Source organism: Triturus cristatus, chromosome 3_1 (genome assembly GCF_964204655.1).
Source record: "Triturus cristatus chromosome 3_1, aTriCri1.1, whole genome shotgun sequence".
In the NCBI taxonomy this organism is placed as follows: Eukaryota; Metazoa; Chordata; class Amphibia; order Caudata; family Salamandridae; genus Triturus; species Triturus cristatus.
In genome coordinates this window covers 193,224,128-193,244,949 of record NC_140583.1, presented here as the reverse complement: position 1 = coordinate 193,244,949, position 20,822 = coordinate 193,224,128, and the positions used below count along the sequence as shown (strand labels likewise).

The 20,822-nt window shown below is 41.0% G+C and overlaps 1 long non-coding RNA gene across 1 annotated transcript; it reads right to left on the bottom strand.

The window, feature by feature from the left end:
- Nucleotides 1-8,580: 8,580 nt before the first annotated feature.
- LOC146859906 (uncharacterized) lies at nt 8,581-13,074 on the bottom strand. Its single transcript, XR_014979067.1, has 4 exons — nt 13,044-13,074; nt 12,337-12,481; nt 12,181-12,253; nt 8,581-11,839 (listed from the first exon to the last, which is right to left on the bottom strand). It is a non-coding gene; the product is annotated as an uncharacterized LOC146859906 (long non-coding RNA).
- Between the last annotated feature and the right edge of the window lie 7,748 nt (nt 13,075-20,822).

Sequence of the window (20,822 nt, the reverse complement as noted above, 5' to 3'; positions counted from 1 at the left end):
TTTGCAGTTTTAAACAGCCATTTTGGCCTTGCAAAATAAACCCTTTACCAGGCCCAAACCTTCCTTTTTAATACACATAAGACACTGTATTCAGAAAAATGGATATGTACTTTAAAGTTTTATATGTCCTGATAGTGAAAAACTCACAATTTCAGCACTTTGAGGACTACCTCTCCCATAGGATAACATAGAGTTACCTTAATGCAGTTAGAAAAGTGATAATATTTGTTTGGAAGCAGGTTGGAATGTCTTGTTGAGGAATTGTAATTAAAAACTCTCTTTAATGGTAAACTCAGATTTTAAGCTACTGTTCTGAAAATGCATTTTTTTTTAAAGTTGTCTTTTTCTTGTCATAAACATTTGGTGCTGCAGCTTGTTTCCTGGGTCACATGACTAGGTGTAGATAGTAGCTGGTCTTTGTGTATTCCTCCAAGACAGCCAAACAATAGAGGGCTTGGGTGTTAGGAGGATGGTTCATCCGAGACAGAATAGGGAGCGGAGCTGTGCGAAGTCTTACTTGCACTTCAAAAACACTGTCTCAGCTCAAACACAAAGAACTTCACATTAGCCTATTGTAACAGCAAACAGCCTGGGGCCAGGACAGGGAGGCAGGAAATTCCAAACACCTTTGCAGGGGGAAAACTGCAGTATGTTCTCCCATTTCAAAACTAGCACCAGGGATAGAAATGGGACACTCAGACCCACTCTGCTTTACCTTCCTGGACTTGTGGATACTATAGAAGAAGGACTATACTTCCGCCAGAGGACTACCCTCCTGCTTGAGGTTTGCCCTGTTGTTCGGTAAGGAAGACCAGACCTCTACCCTTCATCCCTGGCTACCTGACTGACTCTAATACTAGTTAGCTGACCTTCTGTTGTGAGCTACTGAGACACATCAAACTCCAGGACTCCCTACAACTACGCAGCTGACCTGTTGCATGGGACCTGCCTGGACCTACAACATGACCTACCTGAGCCCTGCTATCTTCTGCTTGAGTGAGTCCCTGGTTTCCAAGCGGTACCTTCCAGGTCCTGAACCCTTGATATGCCATCAGTTGAGTTCTACTAGAAAAAAAAGGGAAAGCCTGAGGTTTTGGTCTCTTCATGACTGTGAATGGGGCGGTTTATGCCAGGATCTTATTACCTGCACCACAGCTGAGCTCCAGTGAACTAGACTCTTTCTACTACAGAGAACGCCAGTGACAAATGAAAGGAGAGTAGTGCACTTCACGTCACAGCATCGATAGGCGGCAGTGACAACCAATGAGAAGCTCCAGCAGTGACATTCCATGATGCCGGACAGAGTCTTCGCACTACAGCAACAGCCATCCACAAAGCCAGGCCTGCTCCTCGTACTTCATCGAAAAGCATCTATCACGCTCTTGCTGCTCCTTGCGGGACCCTCTTCGCACTGGACATTAGAAGGTAACTTTTTCAGCTGTTCTCACCTGTTCCCTGTATGTGACCTACTCTCCATCATGGTCGGCCTGAACTTGTGACTTTCACCAGTCCTCACAGGACCAGATAACCGCAAGTGGAGCTTTGTGCTTATAGGCACTTCACTTACCTTAAATCTTAGAAAATGCATATATCCAGTTGTACTGAAAGTATTTTTGTCAATTTGGCGTCATAAAAGTTTTAAAATGTACTTATTCTAAATTGGTGTGGGATTTTTCTTGTGTTGTGTTTTCGCTTTGTTTCTGTTTGAGTGCTACATAAATATTTTACACATAACCTGTAAATTAAGCCTGACTGCTTTTATGCTAAGCTACCAGAGGGTAAGCACAGATTAATTTAATAACTCTATATGGTACGCCCAGACAAGGATCATGGCTGTTGCTTGGGAAAGGCTCACACCCCCCTTAACCAACAACCCAATTGCTCACAAGTGCATATGTCCATAAGTGAAAAACATACAATGCTTTTCCCTAAGGAGGAACCCCCTTGTCCTACAACCTCATGAAGGTTTGGCGGTATTCACCTCCACTTATTGGTAGGAAATCTCATCCTGACATCAGGAAGGGGCTGTAAATGACATTATAAATAGCTGCATTTGTCTATGTTTGTGGATAAATACAAACTTCTCAGACTTTCCACCCTGGGACTCTTATTTTCCAACTGCCAAAGCAGACTTGCTCTCTCTGAAACCTCTATTTGTAGATGTCCTTTACAAGTGTTAAACCAATGATTGTGATTTGCAAAAGTTGGTTAGTATTCCTAAATTAAGCTATTTTCCAATGTCAGTGACATTTACATGGGCAAATATTTGTAAATGAACCTGAGCATATGTACACACATGGATATTGGATTATCTTACCTTCTTTCCCAATTTGCCATTCATTTGCTATAGTTACTGAGTTATTTATAGGGTTCATGTTTTCTATGATTAAACATTGAACTATCACCTTGCTGTCCCACTGACACATTTGACTCTCAAGTCATCAGTATTGACCTGTTCTTGGAACCTTGTTATGTCTTTTCATTGTCTAGGAACACTTTGCCTATCTGCTTAAAGAACCCACTAAATCATTTATTTAAGATGCGGGAGAAGCATGAAAATGTTTTCTGATATTTCATAAACCTCTATTTAATAAACATATATAACAAATCAAACATGTAAGTTTTTGCTTAAGTTAAATTACGTAAATTAGGTTACAATTGCGCATTAAGCTTTCAGTAATTCTATGAAAAATCCTAAAAAGTAAGGAGCTCATCTTCTTAACTATGCCCTCCCTGTCAGAGTCTCTGCTAAAGGTTTTATGAATTTGTGTTTTCATGCATTATTACTAATGTGCAAAATGTGGAGAGGTCGCGAGCTCCGGCTGTAAAATTTGTGCTCCATGAACCCTGCTGGAGCAGCCCCGCAGCAGACATCACCCCCTGATGTGCTGCTTGTGAAAGGGCAAAATGCTGTCACTCACATACATTCATTGGTGGGGCCCATAACACCAACACTCATACTTCATTGATCTGCTTCCCTAGAGGAATAAGTTTCCAAACGCTGACATGAAAGGAATATCTTTACCTAAAACCCTAAATGCATTGAAAATGTTATTAACTCTAACCATGTGATATTCCCCTCATTGGGTGATGAATCATTTAGTTGTTTTGTAGTTTAGTGATCCAATTCATTTATCTATACTCTACTCTTTATCCTAGTTTTCTTCTTCAAATAATCGACACAACACATTTATCAATTAATCAAATATCGTTTATCTAATAAATTTACAAATTGTTAGAAATCATCAACCAAACCACAGAACATCATATTTACCTAATCTGGCTAATAGTTGTCCTCTAAGTCAGTCAAGTCGTGGAAAAACCTTTAAATTCATCAAAGTCAGGCCGCATTTCAGTCTCTCAAAGATTCATGATAACAGCTGTCCAGCAGTGTCACCGTCCTCTCCGTCAGCATAACGTCAGGAAATCGAGTTCGTCAAAGAAGGAAGAGTTTTTTAGTTCACTTTCCTACCTACTTTTATAATGAAAATAATGTCAAAATGTATCAAGATTGGGGTTTTAGAAAGTCCGCATTGGTGGACGTGGGGTCAAGCGGTAAAGTTCTCACATAGTCCGCAGGATTAAGTCATCGCATTTGCTGGTTCCGGTTTTGAAGACAGTCCATTGTATTATCCTTGGCGAAGCTCCCAGAGTGTCCTTGATAAGAACATCATCTCCTGGGGTCAGGACTAGGCCATTGTTGCTGGCAGTGATGCATGCGCACTTCACCCAGAACCTGGTGTGTCAGGAGCAGTCACGTTATACGTCTCGTTCAGCCATCTTGGATTAGGCCGAAATGGTCAACTTAAGCAAAACAAACACAAAAACGTAATTAAAACATGGAAATGGCTAATTAAATGTTAAACCCTCACTAATTCCCTTATGTGTAAGTAATTATCTAGCATAATAGCAACATTCAAAGCGTTTATACTCACTCAATGATGCGCAACTTACAATTACATCACAAAAGCAACATATATCATGCAATATTCTAATTTTCGACTATTAGTATGCGTACATATGTTAGTTTACAATTAGTTTAGCCATTCAAAGTGCTATTCCCATGTGTAATTCTTTTGTTAATATAATTGGTGAGCCTTTCACTGCAAACAAATTAATAAGATTACTATTAGTTGATTATTCAGATTAATATAAACATGCAGAATGGGGGGGGTATACAAAGTTTTATACTACCTGCTCCAGCAAGTCCATCTCAGATGGTACATCATATCCTGCTCTTTGGATTTCCTTTCATAAACCTTACCTGAATACATTCAATGTAAGTGAATGAAGACTTTAACCCACAGAATGTACTAGATTCTAAAAACAATTATGAGAGATTGACACGAGCCTACTTCCCAGAGCATCCTTACAGCGTTAGAGCTAGCTGAGAGTACAGTGATGTTTCAAAAATAAATTGTTCTATTTTTATTTTCAGCACCTTCTAAAGCTTGACAACCATTACTAAATTTTGGGTCAATTTTCCAGTGAAGAACAAGACCTTTGCTGCTCTTTCACCCCAGCTACGGCCCAGAAAACACCAGTGTTAAAGGTAAGGAAACTGATGCTATCTTTTTTTTAGATTGTAGTTAGGGCTATGTGTGTGGTCACTGTACATGGTGGTTGGTTTAGGTGCACATTCTGAACATTGTACCCTCAATGGATGGAATTTACCAATAGCCTTAGCCCAGTGATTTGGGCAATAACGGTTGTTAACAGCACTTTCTATCCCTTGCCTTGTTCAAGGCCCTCAAGCAGTGTCTGTTTCAGTGCCCGCAGCAACCACTATGGCACACAGAGGCAGCAGGCAGTAAGGCTGTTTTTTTAGCAGTCATGTTGTGCAAAGGGGAGCTGTTGGAGATTTATTGAGATACTGCACAAGCTATATGTATTTATACTGAAATTTGATATTATTGCACCGCACCTTATACGTTGTACTTTGATTATTGACAGGTTTCTTTGATATATATTGGTAAGGCCAGCATCGGCATCATGAATACAGTACAAGAGCTGATTACAAGGTCATTCCAGGCACAGCCACTTGAAGAGAAACTACATTTAAAGCAATTAGGACCTCATCGGCCTGACATAAAACTACAGCAAACTTCCCAGGACAGAGGAAAAATGTCCACACGTACATTCTCAAACACCTGATACACAAAAACTGATCGGCTTACAGGGTGCCCTTTAAGAAATTCTCTGTTCTGCCTTCCCTGCTTGCTGTTTGGTGGTGTGTTTTCTTGGACAAATCAAGGAGTAACAGACTTGAAGCATTTGTCTGAAAAAATAAAGAAGCATGCACACACAAGAAAGCATATGGAAAACCTGACGAGACTGGGAATGTTGGGGGAAGATGCACCGATTGAGCAGCAGATAAGTAATGTATACCGCAAAACGATACAGAAACACAATGAAGCAGTTGATAGGAACAGACAGATTCTATCCAAAATAATTGATTGCATTCATTTCAGTGGTGCTTTCGAACTGGCATTGCGAGGCCATGATGAATCACCAAGTTCCTCAAAACCTGGGATATTCAGAGGCCTTGTGGATTTAATAGCAAGCATAGACAAGGATATGGAAGCACATTTAGCAAGTGCTACAGTCTTTAAGGGCACCTCTAAAACAATACAAAATGAACTCCTTGAGTATATGCTCGAAATTATGAGAAGTCATATTGTGCAAGAATTGCAAAACACGGACTTTGTGGCTATTCAGGCTGATGACACCACTGATGTGGCCACTAAAACACAGTCCATATTAGTGTTTCGGTACATTGACACTGACAGAGAAGTTGTGGAGAGTTTCTATGGTTTCACACATTTAAGAGACTCTAGTGCAGAAACCAATACTGCAGCTATACTGCGTCAACTTAGCTTAATTTTTCCAGAGCTGCCTCAAAAAAAAACCTATCGCACAAAGCTATGATGGTGCGTCCGTAATGAGTGGAAGCCTTAGTGGAGTTCAGAAAAGAATTCGAGATGTGTACCCTAATGCTCATTATGTGCACTGTTACGCTCACCAACTTAATCTTATTATGCAACAGGCAGTATCAAGGATCACCGAGACATGAATTTTCTTTCAGGATATAGGAGGCATGGCAGCATTCTTCTCACGTTCCCCCAAAAGAACGGAAGCACTTCATGAGATTGTGGACAAAAGCGTTCCAAGGGGATCCTCAACTCGTTGGAACTTTAACATCCGTACACTCAACCTAATCTATGAACATATAGAGGACCTTGAGAAATGTTTTGCCGCCATAGAAGACAATGATGAGTTTGATTACAAAAGTCAGACTGAAGCCCGTGGCTTTGCTAGAACACTACAAGACAGAGTTTCAGTTCTTACTGTTTTTATTTCATGATATAATGGTAGCTGTCGACCTGTTATACAATCAGTTACAAGCACGAGAGATAGATACTGTCAAAGTGCAAGTATATACCACTATGTTTGTACAAAGCATAAGCAAAGTGAGAGATGGGGTTGACAATTTAGACAGCAAACTGCCATAGCATTCTACTTTTTCAAACCGCAGGAAAAATATCACCACTCTGGTCCGAATTGCAAAGGAGATATGTGACATTGTAATTGTCCAGGCACAAGAATGTTTTTCTTTCACAAAACATTTGGTGAGTGCCATATTATTGCAAAGTGAACAGTTTGCCAAATATGATGAATCATTCCCTGAGCGTGCTCTGAATGAGGCTCTGGAAGCTTATCCTATGCTCAAAAAAGAGGAGCTGAGAACTGAGTTGACTGTACTGTACGCAATGCCTGTGTACCGGAAGGCCACAAGTGCCTTGTCTTTGCTGGCTTTAATACATAAACTTAATATGGAAAAGTCACTTACAGAGACAGTGGCTTTACTAAAAATTGTCATAACCACTCCTATGACAACAGTCGAGTCAGAACGATGTTTTTCAGCCTTAAAGAGGATTAAGACATTCTTGAGGAACACTATGCTTGAGGAAAGGCTCAATGCTTTGGCAAAGCTCTCTGTCGAGAGCAAGCTAGTTCAGAAAATCCCAGACTTTAACATTCAAGTAATTGAAAAGTTTGCTGCTCTTAAAGAGGGACGTGCTGATTTAATTTACATAAAGTAAACAATATGTATGTTGAATGCTGCTACTTTGCGAACAGTTTAGTTGTTTGTTAAATAAAAAACATCTGTGAGTGAAGTACTCAGAAATGCATTGTATCTCGAAGTATGTTATGAAGCACTGTGGATATACTGAATAAGCAGCTACCTATATTATATGACATCTGTTTATTAATGAAGTAACTGCACTTTCACAATTGCTTTATTAACCTTCATGCTTTCTCAAATTTGCTTGAAAATGCACAATTTTTCCACTCTTTTTTCAAAATTTTCTCAGGGGGAGAACCCCCCCGAACCTCTTATAGTGGTTCGGGCTCGCTCCCTATGCTCATTCGCAACGGGGCTGGATGCCGAAAATTTTGCACCCCACCACTTTCAAATGTCACCATCTGCCTCTGGCAGACAGCACTACTTCACCAATATCTGGAATTAAAATAATGTGAAATATGTCTTATTGTGTGTTAAATTAGAGTGTCATTTCAAAACAAGAACAAAATAGTACAAAAAGAAGGATTCGGTTCTATTCTATTTTTACCTGAGACATCGTACACTATGATGTTTATTTACCAGTATCAACGAACATTACGGTACGGAAAGATGTTTAAATTTAGACAGAATGTGAGTTTTACAGTGAAACTGAGGCTGATTCACAGAGCTATTTGCACAAGTTTATCTTATATGCACAAATGGTTTGATTTAGAGTGCATTGGCTGTGAACTGGTCCTACTAAATTTATATACCAATGCACAATATTGTCCCATGAAGGTTTACATTTATTCATGTGCATATCCTACTCTAGAGGAGGGGAGCAAGTTTTCAGGTTTTCCAGGGCATAGCACCCAAGATAGCTTGGGCATACCTAAATCTCAATTGTTTGGTTAGCCATACACTCTATTACCGCCTCTTCCCTGCCCTTGAAAATGTACTACTATCTTATCACTTTCCATTGTGGGAATGGGAGTATTCAACCGTAACATGGGGGGGGGTTTAGGTGAAAGGGTTTCACCACTGGGAAAAAGTAGACTGCACAAATATGACAGTCTTTTCCTATGTAATACTGTACTCTACGCCAGGACTGTACTGGCCGTAGCGAGCACCGGGCATTTTCCTGGGAGGCTGGAATTGGGGGGGTGGGTTTTCAGCAGTGGGGGGTCGGTTTTTTGTTACTGTGGGCCGGTTAGGCAGTGGTGCTGTAATATCGGCCTCCAATACCAAAAGCAGCAGAGCTTCACACTTGCGAACCCCCGCCCCCCTGTAGGGCTGGTCCTACAAAATTGCCAGTCCGCCCCTGCCTGCTCTACGCACAGTTATGATTGTCTCCTGGCTTCTACTAGAACTGCTAGGAAGGTTTGTGAACGCCTGATGTTGATGAATCTGCACCAGGGTGCACACCTGTGGGTGCAGATTCATGGATAACACACCTCTCACCGCCATGTTTTGCTGCCACCAGCAAAGAACAAATACATCTACAAGTGCGGGGATTATGTTGTATCATTTTATTGACACACCAAGCAAACAGGTGCAGTTTACCAGTTTTCATTTTGTCAAAGAGAAACAATATAAATTGAAATGCAACACAATGATGTTTTGTCTTTTAAAGAAAGCAAGTTAAACACTTTCTACACAAAGAGATGATGCTGTTAGTCACATGAGAACCCGATTTGACTATGTATTTCACAAAAGGATTTTCAGAACATAGGGCAGCTACTTTCACCATAAAACACTGAGGTTTCTCAAAGGTATGTTCCTGTATATAAGAATGGAAAAGCTTAGTAAACATCCTTAACAGTTCACTCTTCTCAAAAATATCCCCGAGGAGAAGACAAAGCAATGAACACAGAACTAGAATCCAAAAATAGATCGGAGGACAGACTGGGATGTAGCAAGCCACTCAATCATATATTAGTTCTGTCACTTCAGAGTTTTAGAAACTGTAGTGCTTGGTGGGTTGACATTCAAGAGAATCTGAAAAAAAATCTGAATTAGCTCAGCAACCTGGCACACTCCTTTCTCAAAGACAACCCTGACTAGTTAGGACAAACTATATTTTCAACCAACAACTTTTTTTGTGGAAGAATGTAAAAAGACTGGCAAACTGCTCATAAAAATAACCAGCCTCGTTGACAGTTTCAGGAGTGAAGCTACATCATTACTGGTTACCGGCTGTGTTTGCATAATACTCACTCCCAATTAAAATGAAGAAGTATTTTTCATTCAAATGCCCAAATCAATTTGCTCCTCCTTTGGTTATAATCACCAAACTTTTGGCTTTATCACAACAGGAGTCCACACATTGGAACACTCACTGTCCAATTCCATTAAACAAACCTACACCTGCAAGCACTCTAATTCTGACAGACATCCCTACAGGAAATCAATCCTATTTTGAAATGAAATGTTGTGGGAGACTCTCCTTCTCTGTCCTTCCAGCTGTGGGTAAACAAAGGGGCATATTATCAAGGACGGTGTTAAAAGTATCGCCGCTTTAGCAGCAGGAAACTGCCGCTAAAGCGGTGATAATGGGCTTGATAATAAGCTGCAGAGAATTCCAATAGAAGCCCAGGTTCACACCAGGACATGGGCTTCTATTGGAATTCTTTGCGGCATAGTATCAAGCCCATTATCGCCGCTTTTAGCGGCAGTTTCCTGACGCTAAAGCGGTGAAAATTTTAACGCCTTCCTTCATAATATGCCTCAAAGTTCGTGGAGATGCCAAAGAAAAATATAATGCAACTGCACCCATCAGCAAATAAATGTCTTGAATACATGCTTTGACAGATTGGGCATGTGCTGGAGGTAGCAGCATGAACGCACATGGAGTGCTTGTTTATCCAGTTAGTGTGCAAAAGGCTTCCTGTCACACTGCCAGTGCTGGGACACTCTTTTCTTCCCCTGGGAATATTATAGCGGGTCTCTTTAAGGTACAGCTAATAGTGGGCACTGGATAGAATTATAATTTTTAGATTTTATTTAGGTTCAGCAAATAGTTTAAGAAAATTGGTTGTTAGTTGGGGAGAATGTGAGCCCTTCTTTGGTAACAAAATCCTGTGAGGTCTAACACACAAGAATCCACCTAGGCTCAAACCCTGATAGCTATGGCACAGAGCACACCATTTTAACTAAAAGGAAAGTGTTAAGTATTTAGCAGTGCAAAAACAAATAAAAGGTCAAAACATAGCACAGTATAAATTCCACAACCAATTTCTAGAAAGCAAGAAAGAAATTAATCATTTAAAAAGAACTAAAATAAAGAATCAGATATATGAATTTTAAAGATGTAGGGCAAAAATGACCAAGAAGAAGTAAAGCACTAATCAGAAGTCACTGTTCGCAATTGATTGGGACCTAGGTGTGATTTCAGACCAACTATGATGGAGCTGACACCGGATACATCAAGTTGGTTATCTAGGCCAAGGTTTGTACATCTCTTTTTTGGAAATTGAAATTCTCTACCAGGGTAAGGTTGCAGACTGCTTATGAGGTCCACCTAAAGTCACAAACCTGTTGATTAAGGTCATGTTGAAGCCATTGTATTTGGCAGGGAAAGTATGGAGTAAGAAAATTCAAATGTTGCACCTGCCAAGGTCATTCGGTCAGGCAGATACTTTTCATGCCTGTGAGAAAGAGGATTATTAGTTTTGGTGGATGGTAGTCCACCAAACATAATAGTGGTACTATACTTGTTAGTTCCGGTAATGAACTCCAGTAATGAACTTAGGAAAAAAAACCTAAGATCAACCCCTGGTAGCTATGGAAAAGAGCAGACAGGCTTAGCATAAGCAGAGGAGTGAAGCCTTTAGCATGACAAAACTGGTTAAATAGTCAAAAACATAGCACAATAAAAATCCCACCCCAATTTATAAAAGTAGAGACTATTCCAATGAACAAACTGATACCTAAATGACAAAAATCAGGTAAGGGGAATTGGAGATATAAATTCTAAATTTTTAAATAAAAATAGAGTCAAATGTGCAAAGCGCCAACCACAGCCAACTGGTTGTGCATGACCAGGACAAAGGCCGACAGCGATGGACCATGGGTTTGAAACAAGGACCAATTTGGCCCTGGTTAAAGAGTTATTTTACTGAGAAGGTAGAGCGCTCAGTGGGGAAAAGCAGCAGGCTAGATTGAAAGACAGAGTTGTCAACAATAGGGTGCCGAAGGACGATGCTCTGTGAAGCTGTCGACAAAGGTCGGAACAGTTCAGAGAGGGAAAAGTCCAGGCTACTGCTCGACGTTTGGGCAAAGCTGCAGGCTGCAAATGGAGAAAATTCAATATCACCGGATGCTGGTCAGCGTTGGGCACGCTGCATTTGATGTGCTGCTGTAGAGAACAAGGTAGTTAATCCAAACAATAGTTCAAGAACTCATACAACAAATTTACACTTTGTGAACAAATAACATTAATAGTCATCACAAAAATTAAGATAGAAGAGTAGAGAAGAAACAGAAGCAAGCATGACCCTTATATATACAATTATCAAAAATACAATTTTTTTAAAAAAGGGAAAAAAGAGAAAACAGTGGCGCTCTATACAATGCGTTGGTGAAATTAGTAAATGTTAACAGACCAAAAGCAGTGGCAGACAAAAATACGTCACAATTTCAAGGAACAACATAAAAACAAATAATGTGTCCTCAGTCAATTCGCAGGCCACAAGTACGTCGACGGCGTTTCAACCGCTTTATCAGTATGCGGTCATCATCAGGACAAAAATAAATTGAAGGAGCATCCAAATTCTGTGCAAGAGAAAATTATACAAATAAATATATATATCTATATAACTACCAGCGTCATAAATTGACGTTGAGCTTCCTTCACTAAAACAAAAGAAAGATAGAGAAAGAAAAGTAGAGAAAAGAGAAAGAGCTAGGCACATCCCAAGTTGAAAGGATGTTTTAAGATTTCAACACCCAAGTGCCATAGATGAATAATTTATAGGAAAACCATCTATATCTAATCTTTAGTTTAAACCATCTCAAATAGAGAAAAATATCACCAATTCGTACTCATGTGACCAAAGCCTATTAGATCAAATTATCTCTAATTCACAAAATATAATCAAAACATTTAATTGTACCTAAATTGAGAAAACACAGCATCGTTTCATGGAACATTTAGTAAACGACGGATGAAATGTATGTGAGCACCAACTGCAATATAAGATAAATCAAGTCAACAATTACCCCGTGTTCATAGGCAGAAAAAAACATTCCTTCTTTTAAAGGGCACTTACTAGAGATAAATGGTGTCTGGACATGGTATAATGAATCCATGTAGGGAAAATTCCTAGGGCGTGCTACATCTATGGCACAACAGTTCCGAAATCACTTAATCGAGTCGGTACTTTAAATTGCCGATCTATCGATGCTGCCCATTAGCTGGAAAAAACGCAATGCATCTAGTGAAACCATGTACTTACAAAGTAATGTCCATAGCTATAACAGATATTCCATTATTTTCCTTAGCAGTGACCCATTACAAACATAGAATGTTATCCAAAAGTAGTAATATGCTTGTCTACGTTACAAATGACAACCCCAATTATATTTCTGATGCAAATTCCTAATAGCCCGCAACAATGAGGGACGTTAAAACACGACTCCGCAAACTGACGTAGTATCAGTTTGCCGTTGTGATAATAGAGTCTCAATGCTACAGTGTTGCGCGTACAAATTATTTAAGTAAGATAAAATCAAAACGCCCTTCTGCGCCTGGACCAATACACAACAGCTTACATGTTAGAAAAACGAGTCCAATTATCCTTCTAATACATATTCCAAATAGCCCGCAACTCCAGGGAACGTAAACACGACTACGCAAACTGACATAATGTCGGTTTACAGATGTAATTAACAGGTGTCATTAATACAGTATTCGTATTGCGCATACGCACTATTTGAATCAAATAAAGTAAAAAACGCCCAGTATCAGACAGCTTACGTGCAAACGCTGCCTCCTCACTCAGCCGAATCAGGAAGTTCCCGCGTGCACGTTTCTCACGCGCTTATAAACAGAAAGTATTTCCGCATTGAGGTAATTGAAATAAACGACGTGAACAAAATTAAAAAACAGACGCCATCGTAGGACAGGCATCAAATGGCCTTAAAGTGTCAAAAACGCTTACATAATAATTACATGATGCATTTAAAATATCGATATAGGGGGCAATCTATTACATATCCATATCGCCACAAATTTATCCCTCAAGGCAGTTTCTAAAGAGTGCCGGAAAGATCCTTTAAGACAACAATGCAGGAATACATATAGTGAAAAAAGGGGTCACCATCTTAGAGCTGTATATGGAAGCCATTACAAATAAAGACCGATTCCCATCCATGCAGACTGCAAAAGAAGTTAATTCAGCACAAAAATCTATCTTTTGCTCATTAAAGGAAGCCCAAGCATCATCAATGAGCCTCCCTTCAAGAAACATATCAACTCCTATCGACATTCACATACCTAAATATACAGTCATAGTTACATGTCATATAGTATATTAGTATGTAGATTGGCAAAATCTGGCCAATAGATTTAATACAGGTTAATAAAAAGAACAATACTCCATCTCATACACATGCTCATTATTATGGTCCATACCATCATAAAAAACATTCTCAAGATACAATCTGTATTAATTTTTGGTATAGCATCTGCACTTATTGCAAAAATGAGTTCTTCAACAACCTGACATTATACATCAGTAGACAGAATATGATCAGATAATGGCCCTAAGTACGTGATACAACTCTTAGTATCATTATATTATCATGTAATTATTATTACTTATACATCGGTTTTCAACTGAATATTATTGATTGACAATCCTCCAAAGAGTTAAGGCCATTATTCATGCTGTCACAGCGGAGGATCCAGCGACACTCAGTTTTATTTAAGATATTGGTAATATTACCTCCTCTTTGGGGACAACGTATCAGTTCAATGACCTGCCATCGCATATCGGATGGAGCATGGTTATGTTCTAAAGTAATGCGAGACCAATGGGGCATTCTCAGTTCTACAACGAATGTGGCTTTTATGTTGGCTCAATCGAGTTTTTATCTTTTGGGTGGTTTGGCTCACATACAAAAGATCGCAAGGACACCAAATTGCATATACAACATTCTGGGTGCTGCAGTTGGTATAATCTTTCAGATCATTGTGGAAATATGGATTTTTATGATCAGTTATGTCCCCTATCTTGGACCCCAACGGTTTCATGTATAAATCATAAGTACATGTATGATCCCTCCAGTTCCAGTTATGAAGACGCAAACACATGTGCGTCCACCGTCAACATGTCCTCTTTCAGATCCGCCATGAATGGGCCGGATATTCCATTCCTAAGTATGAAAGGCCACCGACTTTATATGGCTCATTTATCCCATTTTACAGTCCAGGCGAGTAGGCCCTGATTCTGCCATTAAGCTTTTCCTGCCTTCTGCCTCTGAAAGCTCCAGTCTGAGCTCGCATCTATATCCATGAACTTTGTCCTACTCCCTGCGCGGCTAACGGTGCCTGACTCCAGCCTGTTGCCTGCCAAAAACTGTATTTCACCTTCGAGATTATCTGCTCCGCTCCCTATCCAATGCATTCCTGTCTAGTAGTTCAAGTAAACATTCTTCCAGCTACCGAGCAAAGGGCCCGGTTTCTCTGTCTTTATGCAAGTAATTCATAGCCCTGTTACTATGGAAGATTTCTGCTCTCGCATCTAGTGTAGACACTTAGACGCTTGTACACGCACTCACAGTCAGTATAGAATAGATTTTGTTCGAGAGACCTTTCCTTTTGGATAACATAGTTCTTTAAACATAGGATGTTAGATATGATTTGGGATTAGGTTGACTTGACCCCCCAGACTCCCTGTCTCCACATGTAGAGCTAAATGTCAAGTCCCCTTCACCCCCTAGTTGCACGTCAATCACACGTCATGCTGCTGCGCGCGCATCTCTGCCAAGTATTTCTGCTGACATTGCGAAATTCTTTCATGGAACCACCCTATTGTGACATCATACCTGATGACGTTCTTTAAGTTACGCCTAGTTACACCCACTTTAGTTACGCATGTATGTGTTATCAATTGTTACGCCCCCTGCATCTGTTTCACTGTAATGCCTATTGTATAAAAATGATTACTTGTCAATAAAGTAGGGTCCTTCACTTCCTGAACCTTCGTGGTGATGGAATATGGAGCCCATCAATTCGAATTGATCTTGGAATAAAGCCCGTTCCGAACCTCTAATACCACGGATTCTGCCTCTTATTTTTCTGAGCTATTATTATTAATTTTCCGCCTCAAATTAAGTTCCGGTAATTAAATTATTTACCACATATATGGCGCCCGAATAGGGACACTTTCTCATCTCACGCGCCGGCGGTGCGTTGCAGGCCCGGTCTCCTGCCACAGCTGGACGGACAACAACGCGTACCCACAGGATTTCCTGTATCTCCCTCCTGCCAGGCGGGGGTAACTGAGGCTGCGATCAACACCCAGACGAGGCGGTGAGAAGTGCGAAGTATCCCGACCAGAGCCTAGCTGAGAGAGCAAGATCCGAGGTATACAGAGGCCCACCAGTTTCCGAGGTTCCGAAGTTTCGAGTCGAGTCCAGTCCGGTTCAAGTCCAGTTCAGTTCAGTTCCGAGGCCTTCCGTTTCGAGCTACCCGGTGAGTACCATTGTCGGGGAGGCGTTCTGACGTGCACATAGTTTGTGCCGGTCAAGACGGGTTTGGGTACACAAATCCGGTCTGCACTGTTTTCAGCAGTGTATCTGTACTGTTTAGCAGTATATCAAGTATGTCTAGTATATAAATCAGAATTACCTAGTTAGTATCGAGTATTATGCTTAGTGACTAGTTCCCTAAATGGCCATCATTGTTGTTCATTAAATGTTAAATGTTAAATGTTTTAAATACGTTCTGCATACTGTGGTGTGAATGACTGTTCATTATTGTGTTTTGCTGTATTAAACGTGTTCAAAATTAGGTATCAGATCAGTTCTCAATATGCCGCTCTTTTCGAAATTAAGACAGATCAAAACTAGAAAAGGGGTACTCGAAGAAGCTGTTCCCATTCCTCCTAGGGACACTCCAGGGTACTTCATGTATCATAAACATGGCCTAGACGCCATATTATTTCTTGATTTATGGGTGGACTACACCAAGGAATTACCAGAAAGTCAGAGGTGGCCCGCAGCTGGGACCTGGGATGCAGATTGCATCATGAAAGTAGAAGAAGAATTATGGAAAAAGAAGGCTAGACAGTCACAGAAAGATGCCATTGAATTATGGCGTAAAGAATCATATAGACGTACAGAAAAAGCGCTCAGACAGGAAGAGAAAAGTAAGGAGAATTCAAATAAAGTTCGAGAAAATCTATTAATTGAAGAAGGTACTCGAGTAAAGTCAGAACAAATAGACAGACAAAGAAATGCCCTTATGAATGGTATGTATCCCCTTCTGGCCGAAGGGTTACCTAAGGCTACTCCGGAGATACCAAAAGACTTGCCACCCCCATTGTTTCCGATAAAAGTACATCCCAAAGGGCATCCCAGAACCGCAGAAGATGTTTTTCTTTCCTCTTATTTAGACGACGCAGCTCCCGAGTATGCTAATGCTGCGCCACATAGACCGCCTGCCGAGGGGGTTCAACGCCAAGACCCTCCTCCGTCTGTACCTCCGCAACAGCACACTCCGACACAAGTTCCGGCAAGCACATCTGTTTCTACATCTGTATCCACACCTATGGTTGCTATATCACGTTCAACAAATCCTTTCACATCCAGCACCCCAGGTGGTGCTACCGGAGCTACATCAAACGTTTTTTCCACGCCACCCAGAGTAAATAAACTTTCCTTTCAAGAATTAGCCCACCAACGTACGCCCAAACTAGTAACTCCCAACACGCTCAAGGAACTTCTAATAGATTGTAGATATGACCCTGTGCCCGGAAAAGGGGACGAAATGGTGCTGGCATCATTACGTATCCGACGAGCTGCAATATATTTAGGGAAGATACCAGGAATGACTGCACATTTAGAAAATATATATCACTTTGTCCAGTCAGGGCGAGATCCTGAGAGTATTAACAGAGCCATGGAGTACCAAAAAGTGGAAATACAGGGGGAACTGTTACGTTTCCTCATAAACTGTGTGATCAGAAATCAAGACCGACCAGGGGTAAATCTGGAAGAAATGCAAATTCTTACCACATGGAGTAAGAATATATCAGAGGGGAGACATGATAAACGATCATGTATAGTAGCCATGTGCCGAAAGATCCGCAAAGAAATAGAACGAATACACGAAGAAAGATTAGCAGTAGACGAACCTGAACAAACCGAGGACGAGGAAGAATTAGAACTGCCCACAGGACAGTTAGAAACCATGGCCTATGTAGGTAGAGGAAGATCTTGCAATAATACTAGATGCTTTACTGATCCGATACGTCCGATACGTCCAGAGAATAGCAGAAAATGCCAAACTCCTATAATAAATCTAAGGTCCCCCGAACATTCGTTCCAAGCCGCTGACAAATTACTTCGAGAACGAAGGGGTTATCATATACTCGATTCTATGGACGAACAAGAATTAGCCAGGTCAGCCGTACACTGGGTTGATAGTCCTGGAAAATATGGTGATGATACACTAGCGCATACGTTTTTGAACCTCACCCCAGATGAACAGCGTTTAGCTGGTATCTATATGATTCAACAACTCCTTATATTATATAAAAGCCAACATTCCGATCCTGGTCCCTTACCTGATATATTGACTGAATTACTCACGAACAAATGGAGAGGTTCAGGTACTGAGTTAATTAGAGAAATACTAGAATCCAGAAAGCAGTACATTCTTTTTGTATGTCCCGAACATGTCTCACTGCCCATCAAGGAAAGAACGACGTATTATATGGATAGACAGAATCCCTTACGCGAGGTTCACCCGATAAAAGGTGAGGACAATCAGTTTAAACGTGTGTTTGTATACACACCGATATCCAAAATAGAACTGTTAGAAATGAAGAAAGTGGTACCCAGTCATGACAAAGACCCAGCGGGTTTCCACCGTGAAATTAAAGATATGTTACTCATGGGAGAATATACCTACCCCGACATTATGACAATATTGAAGGTATTAATGCCTGCGGGCATTTACGAAAAGCTCAAGGAAAAGGATTGGGAGGTGGGAGACCAGAAGATAGATTGGACAGCATTAGAAAACGAAGAAAAAGCTCGAGGTCCAGGTTCAGGGCTCGGGGACAAGACCAAAACACTACCAGGTTTACTAGTACAGGTACTGCCACGTTTATTAACTACGAAGAAGGAAGACTGGGGTGCAATCTCAGCCTGTAAACAAAAACCAGATGAAGACACTAGTGATTTCTATTCCCGATTTGAAAAATGTTTTAGTATAAATAGTGGAATAAAAGCAAGTAGCGAGTCGTATCCACATCTGTTTGTGACAAAATTGGTTGAAAATGCCTTGCCCCAAGTTAAGAATAGAGTATTGAAATTCGAGAGTACCTGGCAAGGTAACACCCCGTCACAAATGTTACAAATGCTACAGTACCATCACAATAGAATTAGAGAGGAACAAGAACATGAACAAAGACGCATGAAAGACACGAAAATGAAAATGCTAGTTTCCCAGACAGTTCCAGCTGACGGTCATAAAACGGGTATGACACAGTCCAGTGTTTCAGCAGGTCCTGTAAAAGGGACGTGCAACTATTGTAAACAGCCAGGTCATTATGTACACGATTGTCCCGTTTTAAAACATAATATCGCCATAGGTAACACAAAAGAAAGACCAAGACCACTTAGACAGGATCAGAACCAACAAGGAGCCCCGCATCATGCACAGTCCATGCCAGCTCCACAACAGTCTATGCCAGCTCCACCACCGCAGCCTATTGCTGCCACACAAACAACGACACGACAGATGTATCAGACCGCACAGTATGACTATCCTGATTATCAACGATACTCATGAAACAGCCTAGAGAGGGAAGTTGGCTTACCCCTTATTGAGGTCCCTGTAGATCAAGAAGGACCTTATGTACACAGTGAACTATTAGGCCAAGATAGAAAATTTTTACTTGATACAGGGGCAAGCCGAACAACAATAAAACGTAGTGAAGTTCCGGGGGCACCCCTCTCAGGCATACAGAATATTTCCCTTGGCTTTTCAGGAAAACCTATCATTAACGAAGTATCACAGCCTCTTCCACTTACGATTGGTCCCTTGACACGAACTACGGATTTATTGCTTACTAAATCATGTCCAGAAAACCTGTTAGGCATAAAAACATTGAAAGCTCTAGGAGCTATAATATGTTGTTCTCCGGAAGGAGTAAGATTGTTTTTACGTGATTTCAAAGGGCACTATGTGTCCCGAGACATGGATGACCGACTGCAGACTTTACCCACACATTTATGGGCACAAGGCCCTACAGATGTTGGTTGCATGAACATTACACCATATCGAGTCACACTGAAGGCAGGAGTGGTACTACCACGAATGCGACAATATAAGTTACCCCCAGATGCTGTAGTGGCTTTACTGCAAATCATTGATGAGCTTATTACCCAAGGAGTGGTTGTGGAAACCGACTCCAATGTATGTAATTCACCGATAATTCCGATTCTTAAACGAACTGATCCAAAAGCCCCGCCAGTATATCGATTGGTTATTGATCTGCGCGAATTAAATAAATGTATTGTACCACAATACCCCGTAGTCCCAGACATTTCTTCATTACTAACAGCCATTGATTCCGAAGCAACATTCTTTACTGTAATTGATCTCAAGAATGCCTTTTTCAGCGTCCCAATAGATCCGGAAAGCCAATACTTGTTCGGATTTAGTTTAAATGGACGAAGCTTTAAATTCACACGCGCACCTCAAGGATTCACAGAAAGCCCCAGCATCTATAGCCAAGCACTGAAACGAGAACTTGACAGTATCCACATGCCAGTCAACACTGCCCTGCTTCAATATGTCGATGATCTGCTGATCACCGCTAGAAGCGAACTTGAATGTGAAAAAACCTCACTGACGGTTTTACAATTTTTGGCTGAAAAGGGGCACAAGGTGTCCCCTTCTAAGCTGCAATTCTGTGTCCAGCGAGTTACTTACCTAGGGCACTCGCTGTCCAAGGAGGGAAGGCAGCTTACACCAGATCGCATTCAGTTAATTGCTAACATGCCAATACCCAAGACACAAAAGGAGGTGCGGGCTTTCATAGGCCTCACTTCATATTGTAGGCAGTGGATCCCTCAGTATGCATTTCTAGCGAAACCACTCATTCAGTTGACAACACAGGAGGCAGCCACATCGACTGTTCTCCCTTGGACTCAGGAACATACACAAGCTTTTGAAAGCCTAAAGAAAGCTTTATGTCAAGCACCTGTTTTAGCAACACCATGTTACAATAAACAGTTTACACTCTTTGTTACAGAACGCGAAGGTACTGCCTTGTCAGTACTCACACAGGAACAAGCAGGATCACACAAACCATGTGCTTATTTTTCTAGTACATTAGATCCCGTAGCTCAGGCTCTGCCTGCGTGCCTGAAATCGGTGGCAGCGACAGCTTTAGCAATCAGACAAAGCGATGCCATAGTACTAGGACACCAATTGACAGTACAAGTACCACATGCAGTAGAGGTTCTCTTGAACCGCACACAAACACAACACTTGACTATAGCACGACTCACTGGT